Source organism: Malaclemys terrapin, chromosome 12, assembly GCF_027887155.1.
Source record: "Malaclemys terrapin pileata isolate rMalTer1 chromosome 12, rMalTer1.hap1, whole genome shotgun sequence".
NCBI lineage: Eukaryota > Metazoa > Chordata > Testudines > Emydidae > Malaclemys > Malaclemys terrapin.
The window spans coordinates 22,697,874-22,710,396 of record NC_071516.1 but is presented as its reverse complement, the minus strand read 5'-3'; positions in this window follow the sequence as shown (position 1 = coordinate 22,710,396).

Sequence of the window (12,523 nt, the reverse complement as noted above, 5' to 3'; positions counted from 1 at the left end):
GGAGGAGCAATACAGCAACCTTTTGGGCTGACGGGGCTGCAGACGGGAGTTTGACAGAGGGAGGCTTACGATGGTTAGGAAGACCCGCAACACCTGTGCCAGCACTGCTACTGTCTCCTCCACCTGTGCCTGTAGCCAGACAGAGTGCCTAAGCATGGATGCCTCTACCCAGATCCTGGTGTGGTTTTGCAAAGACTGTAACTTGCAATTTCCACTTACTGATATCCAGGCTGGGGGGACCATCCAATGTGAAAGGTGCCTGCTGGTGGAATCTCTCAGGCAGCAGGTGGGAGAGCTACAGGAGGAGGTGGCTAGGTTGAGGAGCATCCGTATCCACGAGCAATTCCTTGACAGTGTCCATGTGGAGACAGCTGAGGTAGCTGTCCCAGTACGCAGGACTGCTGATACACCACTGGTGGAGGAGGAGATGGCTCAGGGTGGACGCTGGCAGCTGGTTACTTCTGGCAGCAGGCAGTGCTCCACCCTTGCTCCGAACCCTCCTGCCGTGGTTCTAGGTAACCGTTATGCTCTTCTTGATACAGGAAAGAAGGAATCACTCCCTACAGTAAAGGAGGAGAAGCCTCGTACCCCTAAGGCTGGAGAGTCTGCTGCCACCACTGCGAATAGGAAACATAGGGTAGTGGTGGTCGGAGACTCTCTGCTGAGGGGGACGGAGGCGCCCATCTGTCGCCCTGACATTTCATCTCGGGAGGTATGCTGCCTGCCGGGGGCCCGTATCCGAGACGTTACGGAGGCATTGTCAAGGATTATCCGACCCTCTGACTACTACCCCATGCTACTCATCCATGTGGGCACAAATGATACTGCGCGGTGTGACACTGAGCGGATCAAGAGTGACTACAGGGCTCTGGGAGCACGGGTGAAGGAGTTTGGAGCGCAGGTGGTATTCTCTTCAATTCTTCCTGTTAAAGGTAGGGGCCCGGGCAGAGACAGATGCATCATGGAGGTGAATGCCTGGCTGCGAAGATGGTGTCGCCAGGAGGGCTTTGGCTTCCTAGACCACGGGATGCTATTCGAGGAAGGACTGCTAGGCAGAGATGGCGTTCACCTTTCGAGGAGAGGGAAGACCCTATTCGGACACAGACTGGCTAACCTAGTGAGGAGGGCTTTAAACTAGGTTCGACGGGGACAGGTGAGCAAAGCCCACAGGTAAGTGGGGAACATGGAGACCGGGGAAATGAGTCGGAAACAAGAGGGAGTGTGGGCTATATTGGCAGAGAGAAAGGAGAGTCAGGAAAAAACTGGGAGGAAAGATCAAACCAGTATCTTAGATGCCTATATACAAATGCGAGAAGTATGGGGAATAAGCAGGAAGAACTGGAAGTGCTAATAAATAAATACAACTATGACATTGTTGGCATCACTGAAACTTGGTGGGATAATACACATGATTGGAATGTTGGTGTGGATGGGTACAACTTGCTCAGGAAGGATAGACAGGGGAAAAAGGGAGGAGGTGTTGCCTTATATATAAAAAATGTACACACTTGGACTGAGGTAGAGATGGACATAGGAGACGGAAGTGTTGAGAGTCTCTGGGTTAGGCTTAAAGGGGCAAAAAACAAGGGAGATGTCATGCTAGGCGTCTACTACAGGCCACCTAACCAGGTGGAAGAGGTGGATGAGGCTTTTTTCAAGCAACTAACAAAATCATCCAAAGCCCAAGATTTGGTGGTGATGGGGGACTTCAACTATCCGGATATATGTTGGGAAAATAACACAGCGGGGAACAGACTATCCAACAAATTCTTGGACTGCATTGGAGACAACTTTTTATTTCAGAAGGTTGAAAAAGCTACTAGGGGGGAAGCTGTTCTAGACTTGATTTTAACAAATAGGGAGGAACTCATTGAGAATGTGAAAGTAGAAGGCAGCCTGGGTGAAAGTGATCATGAAATCATAGACTTTGCAATTCTAAGGAAGGGTAGAAGGGAGAACAGCAAAATAGAGACAATGGATTTCAGGAAGGCAGATTTTGGGAAGCTCAGAGAGCTGATAGGTAAGGTCCCATGGGAATCAAGACTGAGGGGAAAAACAACTGAGGAGAGTTGGCAGTTTTTCAAAGGGACACTATTAAGGGCCCAAAAGCAAGCTATTCCGCTGGTTAGGAAAGATAGAAAATGTGGCAAAAGACCACCTTGGCTTAACCACGAGATCTTGCACGATCTAAAAAATAAAAAGGAGTCATATAAAAAATGGAAACTAGGACAGATTACAAAGGATGAATATAGGCAAACAACACAGGAATGCAGGGGCAAGATTAGAAAGGCAAAGGCACAAAATGAGCTCAAACTAGCTACGGGAATAAAAGGAAACAAGAAGACTTTTTATCAATACATTAGAAGCAAGAGGAAGACCAAAGACAGGGTAGGCCCACTGCTTAGTGAAGAGGGAGAAACAGTAACAGGAAACTTGGAAATGGCAGAAATGCTTAATGACTTCTTTGTTTCGGTCTTCACCGAGAAGTCTGAAGGAATGCCTAACATAGTGAATGCTAATGGGAAGGGGGTAGGTTTAGCGGATAAAATAAAAAAAGAACAAGTTAAACATCACTTAGAAAAGTTAGATGCCTGCAAGTCACCCGGGCCTGATGAAATGCATCCTAGAATACTCAAGGAGCTAATAGAGGAGGTATCTGAGCCTCTAGCTATTATCTTTGGAAAGTCATGGGAGACGGGAGAGATTCCAGAAGACTGGAAAAGGGCAAATATAGTGCCCATCTATAAAAAGGGAAATAAAAACAACCCAGGTAACTACAGACCAGTTAGTTTAACTTCTGTGCCAGGGAAGATAATGGAGCAAGTAATTAAGGAAATCGTCTGCCAACACTTGGAAGGTGGTAAGGTGATAGGGAATAGCCAGCATGGATTTGTGAAGAACAAATCATGTCAAACCAATCTGATAGCTTTCTTTGATAGGATAACGAGCCTTGTGGATAAGGGTGAAGCGGTGGATGTGGTATACCTAGACTTTAGTAAGGCATTTGATACGGTCTCGCATGATATTCTTATCGATAAACTAGGCAAATACAAATTAGATGGGGCTACTATAAGGTGGGTGCATAACTGGCTGGATAATCGTACTCAGAGAGTTGTTATTAATGGTTCCCAATCCTGCTGGAAAGGCGTAACGAGTGGGGTACCGCAGGGGTCTGTTTTGGGACCGGCTCTGTTCAATATCTTCATCAACGACTTAGATATTGGCATAGAAAGTACGCTTATTAAGTTTGCGGATGATACCAAACTGGGAGGGATTGCAACTACTTTGGAGGACAGGGTCATAATTCAAAATGATCTGGACAAATTGGAGAAATGGTCTGAGTTAAACAGGATGAAGTTTAACAAAGACAAATGCAAAGTGCTCCACTTAGGAAGGAAAAATCAATTTCACACATACAGAATGGGAAAAGACTGTCTAGGAAGGAGTACGGCAGAAAGGGATCTAGGGGTTATAGTGGACCACAAGCTAAATATGAGTCAACAGTGTGATGCTGTTGCAAAAAAAGCAAACATGATTCTGGGATGCATTAACAGGTGTGTTGTGAGCAAGACACGAGAAGTCATTCTTCCGCTCTACTCTGCTCTGGTTAGGCCTCAGCTGGAGTATTGTGTCCAGTTCTGGGCGCCGCATTTTAAAAAAGATGTGGAGAAACTGGAAAGGGTCCAAAGAAGAGCAACAAGAATGATTAAAGGTCTTGAGAACATGACCTATGAAGGAAGGCTGAAAGAATTGGGTTTGTTTAGTTTGGAAAAGAGAAGACTGAGAGGGGACATGATAGCAGTTTTCAGGTATCTAAAAGGGTGTCATAAGGAGGAGGGAGAGAACTTGTTCACCTTAGCCTCTAAGGATAGAACCAGAAACAATGGGTTTAAACTGCAGCAAGGGAGGTCTAGATTGGACATTAGGAAAAAGTTCCTAACTGTCAGGGTGGTTAAACACTGGAACAAATTGCCTAGGGAGGTTGTGGAATCTCCGTCTCTGGAGATATTTAAGAGTAGGTTAGATAAATGTCTATTAGGGATGGTCTAGGCAGTATTTGGTCCTGCCATGCGGGCAGGGGACTGGACTCGATGACCTCTCGAGGTCCCTTCCAGTCCTAGAATCTATGAATCTATGAATCTATGATGCTCGTGTCTTCAGGAACTCTGGTCTGTTTCAAAAGCTGGAGGAAGGGACTTTCTTCCCGGACCAGAAAATAACCGTTGGGGATGTTGAAATGCCTATCGTTATCCTTGGGGACCCAGCCTACCCCTTAATGCCATGGCTCATGAAGCCGTATACAGGCAGCCTGGACAGTAGTCAGGACCTGTTCAACTATAGGCTGAGCAAGTGCCGAATGGTGGTGGAATGTGCATTTGGACGTTTAAAAGCACGCTGGCGCAGTTTACTGACTCAGATAGACCTCAGCGAAGCCAATATTCCAATTGTTATTGCTGCTTGCTGTGTGCTCCACAATACCTGTGAGAGTAAAGGGGAGACATTTATGGCGGGGTGGAAGGTTGAGGCAAATCGCCTGGCCGCTGATTACGCGCAGCCAGACACTAGGGCGGTTAGAAGAGTACAGCAGGGTGCGGTGCGCATCAGAGAAGCTTTGAAAACCAGTTTTGTGACTGGCCAGGCTATGGTGTGAAACTTCTGTTTGTTTCTCTTTGATGAACCCTCCGCCACCCTCCCCGCTCCGGTTCACTCTACTTCCCTGTAAACTAACCACCCTCCCCTTCCCCCTTTGAGCACTGCTTGCAGAGGCAATAAAGTCATTGTTACTTCACATTCATGCATTCTTTATTAATTCCTCACACAACTAGGGGGATAATTGCCAAGGTAGCCCAGGAGGGGTGGGGGAGGAGGGAAGGAAAAGGACACACTGCAGTTTAAAACTTTAAAACTTTAACACTTATTGAAGGCCAGCCTTCTGATGCTCGGGCATTCATTTGGGGTGGAGTGACTGGGTGGCTGGAGGCCCCCCCACTGCGTTCTTGGGCGTCTGGGTGAGGAGGCTATGGAACTTGGGGAGGAGGGCTATTGGTTACACAGGGGCTGTAGTGGCGGTCTCTGCTCCTGCTGCCTTTCCTGCAGCTCAACCATACGCTGGAGCATATCAGTTTGATGCTCCAGCAGCCGGAGCATCGACTCTTGCCTTCTGTCAGCAAGCTGACGCCCCCTATCCTCTTCAGCCAGCCACTTGCTTTCTTCAGCCCGCGATTCAGTCACCTCTCCTCTTGTTCATATTGTGCTTTTTTGCACTCTGACATTGACTGCCTCCACGCATTCTACTGTGCTCTGTCAGCGTGGGAGGACATCTGGAGCTCCGAGAACATATCATCCCGAGTCGCTGTTTTCTCCTTCTAATCTTCACTAGCCTCTGTGAAGGAGAAACATTTGCAGCTGGTGGAGGAGAAGGGAGAGGTGGTTAAAAAAGACACATTTTAGAGAACAATGGGTACACTCTTTCACGTTAAATTTTGCTGTTCACATTACACAGCACATGTGCTTTTGTTACAAGGTCGCATTTTTCTTCTTATATTGAGGGCCTGCCGGTTTGATGTGAGAGATCAATCACGCAGTGCCAGGCAACAGATTTCGGCTTGCAGGCAGCCATGGTAAGCCACAGTCTTTTGGCTTTTTTAACCTTCTTAACATGTGGGAATGGTTTCAAACAGTAGCGCCCTCATTTCCCATACCAAGCACCTGTTGGGTTGGCCATTTAAAATGAGTTTGCAATGTAAAAGGAGGGGCTGCGGTTTCCGGGTTAACATGCAGCACAAACCCAACTACCCCCCCACACACACACCTAATTCTCTGGGATGATCACTTCCTCCCTTCCCCCCACCGTGTGGCTAACAGCGGGGAACATTTGTGTTCAGCTGAGCAGGAACGGGCATCTCTGAATGTCCCCTTAATAAAATCACCCCATTTCAACCAGGTGATCTTAAATGATATCACTCTCCTGAGGATAACAAAGAGCGATAAGGAATGGATGTTGTCTGCATGCCAGCAAACACCGGGACCATACGCTGCCGTGCTTTATTATGCAATGATTCCAGACTATATGCTACTGGCCTGGCGTGGTAAAGTGTCCTACCATGGCGGACGGGATAAGGCAGCCCTCCCCAGAAACCTTTTGCAAAGGCTTTGGGAGTACATGAAGGAGAGATTTCTGGAGATGTCCCTGGAGAATTTCCGCTCCATCCCCATACACGCTAACAGACTTTTCCAGTAGCTGTACTGGCCGCGATTGCCAAGGCAAATTAATCATTAATCATTAAACACACTTGCTTTTAAACCATGTGTAATATTTACAAAGGTACACTCACGAGTGGTCCCTTGTGTGCCCTCAGGGTCTGGGAGCACTCCTTGGGTGAGTTCGGGGGTTACTAGTTCCAGGTCCAGGGTGATAAACATATCCTGGCTATTGGGGAAACTGGTTTCTCCGCTTCCTTGCTGTGAGCTATCTTCATTGTCTTCATCAACATCTTCCTCGTACCCCGAACCCGCTCCCCTGTTGCATGATTCTCCATTGATGGAGTCAAAGCACACGGTTGGGGTAGTGCTGGCTGCACCCTCTAGCATGGCATGCAGCTCCGCGTAGAAGCGGCATGTTTGCGGCTCTGCCCCGGACCTTCCGTTTGCCTCTCTGGCTTTGTGGTAGGCTTGCCTTAGCTACTTAATTTTCACGTGGCACTGCTGTGCGTCCCTGTTATGGCCTCTGTCCTTCATGGCCTTTGAGACTTTTTCTAATATTTTGCCATTTCGTTTACTGCTACGGAGTTCAGCTAGCACTGATTCATCTCCCCATATGGCGAGCAGATCCCGTACCTCCTGTTCTGTCCATGCTGGAGCTCTTTTGCGATCCTGGGACTCCATCATGGTTACCAGTGCTGATGAGCTCAGCGTGGTCACCTGTGCTCTCCATGCTGGGCAAACAGGAAATGAAATTCAAAAGTTTGCGGGGCTTTTCCTGTCTACCTGGTCAGTGCATCTGAGTTGAGAGTGCTGTCCAGAGCGGTCACAATGAAGCACTGTGGGATAGCTCCCAGAGGCCAATAACGTCGAATTCCGTCCACACTACCCCAAATCCGACCCGCAAAGGCCGATTTTAGCGCTAATCCTCTCATCGGAGGTGGAGTAAAGAAACCGGTTTAAAGGGCCCTTTAAGTCGAAAAAAAGGGCTTTGTCGTGTGGATGTGTCCAGGCTTAATTCGATTTAACGCTGCTAAATTCGACCTAAACTCGTAGTGTAGACCAGGCCGTAGACAAAAAAGGGGTATTAGTAACAGATTGTTGTAATAAGCCATAAATCCAGCGTCTTTATTGATTTTCAGTGACTAGCAAGATTATGAATTTAAGCTCCCACGTTCATCTGTTGAAGATGTTGTGCAGGTTTCCTTTGAGGACAAGGACTAAGAAATCAGATATGGAGTGGTCATTTTGTGAAAAGTGTTTCACACCCATGGGTGATAGGCTGTTTTAATCTTTTGTCATTTTTTGTGGGCGAGTTCATTCAAGAGCGTAATGATTGTCTGGTCTCACTCACATAGTTCTAATTGGGGCATTTAGTGCTGTGGATGAGATACACCACATGTTGTGATAGGGATGTGTAGGACCCATGGATCTTGAAAGGTGTGTTGTGGCAATGGAGATATGTCTGCAGGTTTTCCATCTGTTGTTACGGCAGGATTTGGTGCACTAGCATTACCTTCCTGCACACCGTGATAAACTTCAGCAATGGAACCCTACAGACAGTTATATACAAGAAACCCAAAGATCACCACACTTATTTGCAGAGCTCCATTAAACATCCCAAACACATTAAGAAATCTGTTATCTACAGCCAGGCACTCAGATACCACAGAATATGCTTTGAGGAGAAAGTCCAGGATACATATCTTAATACATTTAAAACCACCTTCACCAAACAAGGACACTCCACCAGAGAAGTAGATCGCATCATGGAATAGGCCACCCAAATATCTTGAGAGAACCTGCTTCAATATGGGGAGGTGGGGAAGATACCTCCAACCACACATCCCTAGATGTCACCTATCTCTTCATTCTAGAACCCATACAGGGTGTCATTAAACAATCCCATACTCAATGGGGACCTCATCCTGAAAGAAACCTTTCTCGAACCTTCTCTTCTAGCCTTCAGCCTACTGACCTCTCCAAGCTATCATCAGAAGCACGCTCCCAATAGATCAAGACCCACCAACTCGAAGCGGCACCAGATTGTGCCAAAGCAACAGATGCAAAACCTGCAAACATATCTTCATTGATACAATGATCAATATCCCCCACAACACACCTTTCAGTATCTATGCATCTTACACATGCCTATTACAACATGTGGTGTACCTCATCCAGAGCTGAAAATGCCCCAATAACCACTATGTCAGTGAAACCTGACAATCACTATGCTCTTGAATGAATGGGCCCAGAAAAACAATAAAAAACGAAAACACCATATCACTGACGGGTGAACACTTTTCACAAAACGATCACTTCATATTTGACCTCTCAGTCCTTGTTCTCAAAAGAAACCCGCACAACACCTTCAACAGACAAACCTGGGAGCTAAAAATTCATAACTTTTGTTAGACCATAAAAATCATGGCCTTTATTAAGACACTGGATTTATGGTTCATTACAACAATCTATATCCCTCTAATCCTTTTTTGTCCTATGATTTCAGAGGTGTTAACTGCCCATTTCACCTTGAATGGTCACTTACAACATGTTATCTCCTTATGCTAAACAATCTTTTCCACCTGGTATTTAGTACCTTAGTACCTTTCCCAGATCTGAAAAAAAAAAAAAAAAAAAAGAAAAGAAATCTCTGTATGTGCTCAAAAGGTTCTCTCTTTCACCAACAGAAATGGGTCCAATACAAGAGATGTCCTCATTCACCTTGTCTCTCTAATATCCTGGGACCACCACAGCTACAACACTGCAAATTGGCTACCAAAAACCAGTTTTACTGTTATAAACATTAAAGAACCCTACTACATTTTCCTGAAAAGTCTTCCCTGGCTTGTTACCAGATATAAACTTCCAGGTGTTTGTGGAACTGCCTGAGGCAAAGTGTGAAGATAAAGTTAACAAAGCAATTGTCAGGTGCACTAATGAACAAGATTGAAGGGAAATTCACAGTGATAACTGCTGCAATCTAAAGGTTACACAATGAATTGTGCTTGCACATGTTAAGGATGTTCGCTGTCCATCCTATGAATGGACAGCTGCATGTGGGCACTTCATTGGGTAGTTAATGGGACAGACTGCACACCAATCAGAACACAGGATACACCTGTGCTCTCTGAGGTCTCCAGACTAATGAGGTGACAATGGGGTGTGATAACTCACCCCTCTGTGCTGGATTATATAGAGTCACTGCAGACCATTAACACTTTGTAAAAATCCTATAAGGTTTAGATTCAATGAACCTGAAAAGCGTTTAAAGGGCTGAAGCTCACCCTGTGAGTTCAGGAGTGTCGCTGGGGTGGCAAAGCTAAGGAATTATCTACACTGGAGTTTTTCTGAGCCCCCTTGGAAGCTATGTCTACAGTACCACTTATGTTAGTATAATGTATGTCGCTCAGGTGTGAATAAGCCACCCCCTGAGCGACGTAAGTTACACCAACTTAAGTGCCGGTGTGGACCGCAATATGTCAGTGGGAGAGCTTCTCCTGCCGACATAGCTACTGCCGCTCATTGGGGGTGGATTAATTAAGTTGACAGGAGAGCTCTCTCCTGGCGGCTTAGAGCGGCTACACTAGAGGGCTTACAGTGGCGAGGCTGGATCAGTGCAGCTGTGCCACTGTAAGCTCTCTAGTGTAGCCATAGTCTCAGATTGAGGTAAGCTGCATTGGTACAAATTGTTTTTATGCACCAGTGCAGTGTGTCTGCATGCAGAGTTTACACCAGGGCAGTGCATCTGCATGCAGAGTTTACATCAGGGCAGCTACAGTGGTGTAATTACACTGGTGGGGGAGTGGTGGGAAACAATCTTCCATAGTAGACAAGACCAAAGCCAGAAAGGGGGAATACTGGGCTAGTGCCAGTAGCATTTTGTACTAACTGACCACAATTATGCACTGGCTCACCTAATATTTTATGAGTGAAGGGTCAACCAGTGGGTGTGGAGAATCTCCCTATCCTCATATAGAGCCTGATCCTGGAAAGACTCCGTGTCTTAGTGTAGTTCTGAACTTCAGTTTTAGTTTCATTAAAGTCCTGACTCAGCAAAGTACGTAAGTATGCCATTTACTTTTAATTAAACCATCCCTTTTCGGGAGCACACTTAAACGCAGGCTTAAATTCCTTTGATGTCAAGGGACTTAAGCACGTGCTTAAATGCTTTCCTGAATCAGGCACTCAGTGGAAGGATGAAGGATGGAACACAATGCCCAAGCCCCCCTCCCTCCTTTTTTAGCCCATCCACATTTTTAGCAGAAAACAGTAAAATATATAGGAATCACCTAACGGATTCCAGGTTACTGCACAATGGTCTGGCTTTCTCTCCCATATAGTGGTTATACAAAATGTTCTGTTGCTTTGTGAGCTGAGACAGAGTCTGTTTTGATGTAGCATCTATACGCTGGAGGGGGAGGAGGGAAGGCACTGGCATGGTGCCAACTGCTCTGGAGTTTTTTCTGATGATAAATGGTTCACAAGGAGTCAGCATGACCCGCCAAGTAAACCCAAGTGCTCTCAAAGATCCGTGGGCTTCAGATCCTGCTGACAGACAAGCACTCCTTATCAGCTTCTCTGTTTAAACATACATTCAGAGTGCGGGCACATAGACTGTCTGCTACAGTCAGAGACCAGGGGATGCCAGTAAAGTGCAATGGATTGGCAGATAATGTCCAGCCAGCTGAGGTCAAAGCCTGATTTCTGAAACTTTCTTCTGTTCCTTTGACCTCTGTAGAAACCTCACATCTCTTGATAGCAATGAGCTCAGAGCAGAGCAAGTGCCCTTAGCTGTGGCTTTTGGCAGATCAGTTATGGCATTATGAATAATACAATCAGATTTTGTCAACTCAGTGAATTTAAACTCCAATATTTGACTGATATAGGGGAGGATCTGAAGCCTCCTGAGATATACCAACCAGTTTTTGCAGAAGCTGGTTGTTGGGGCTCAGCTTTAGAAAGAACATCTTTCTGTTAGTTTTCTTTTAGTGAATTCAGTGCAGGTGGAGGATTCTGGAAGGATGGCCTTGAAACCTGAAGTCCCCTATTTCACCTCTGAATAGGTGAAGCAGCAGTACAACCTGACCCATCACTCATCCCATCCAGTTTCACTCTTGTTCTAGTGGGGCCATGTTTAGAGGTAATAAATTAGTTCAATCTCCATGGCCCATTCAGTTGTTGGCTTTTCTGCTGGGGATGGCGGCAAGTGTGCAAATTGTGGCACAGACACCTGTTCACTCGGAACCTGACCGAGAGCTCCATTTCACCGCATTCACCGAATAGCTGGAGGAATGATGCTTGACCACTGCCTACTGGTGATGAAATATTTACAGTCTGAAGATTTATTCCCTGACTCATCCAGTGTGCTAGCACTTCTACCAGGACTAAAGCAGCACTTTAAAACAGTGCCCTCCTAATCCACAGATATGGAGAACAGAAATCATTAGTCACTGCAGAACTGGGGTCATCTTTGTGTAGCATTTTTCATGCAAAACTCTAGAGTGGGTTGAACATTTTTTCAACAAACACTCCTTCTCACCCCCTCTCCCCCCCCAAAAACCCTTCCCCCCCAATTAACCTGTTGAATTTTAAAGAATCTTTTAATTTGTTTTGGAAATTTTTGGTGATAGTTTTATCAAAATGCTCATCAAAACCTTCATCAAAAACATTCTCGAAACTGCTATTGAAATAATGTTAAATGAAAAATGTTGATAATGATTTCAGTAAGAATGACATTAAATGGGCTTTGTTTTTGTTTTGTTTTTTATTTTCCACTGGCTTGGCAAAACACAGTTCAAAATTCTTCATAAAATGAATATAGTTAGAGTTTGCATACTATAGTTATTCAGCTAGTTTCTATGATACAGTTAATGAACTAAACAAAACATTTTATTTTATTTGTATTGTAGTAGTAGCTACTTACTCATGTCATGGATCAGAACCTCATTGCACTGGGTGCTGTACAATAACCCCTTCCTCCCCAATTATAATGACTGAGTGATTGAGAAAGTAAGGTGTGGATCAGGGAGAAAGTTCATTTTCAGATGAGAGTTGGAAAAAGGATTATCAGAATCTTAGCTCTTCCTCTGCCTTGGGCTTGGGCAAATTGCTTCAGCACTCTTCCTCATCAAATCCCCCATCTTTGAGATGGGGGAATAGTTGCCTATGTTAAAAGGGTTGTGTGAAGTTTAATTAGTTGCAGGAAATGTGCAAATGGAAAGTGCCATATTATTGCAAAGTATGATTAATAATAATGATTATGATCAGAGCTGGTGAGGTAGATAGGTACAGGGAAATTGTTCCATAGGGCAAGAGCTGC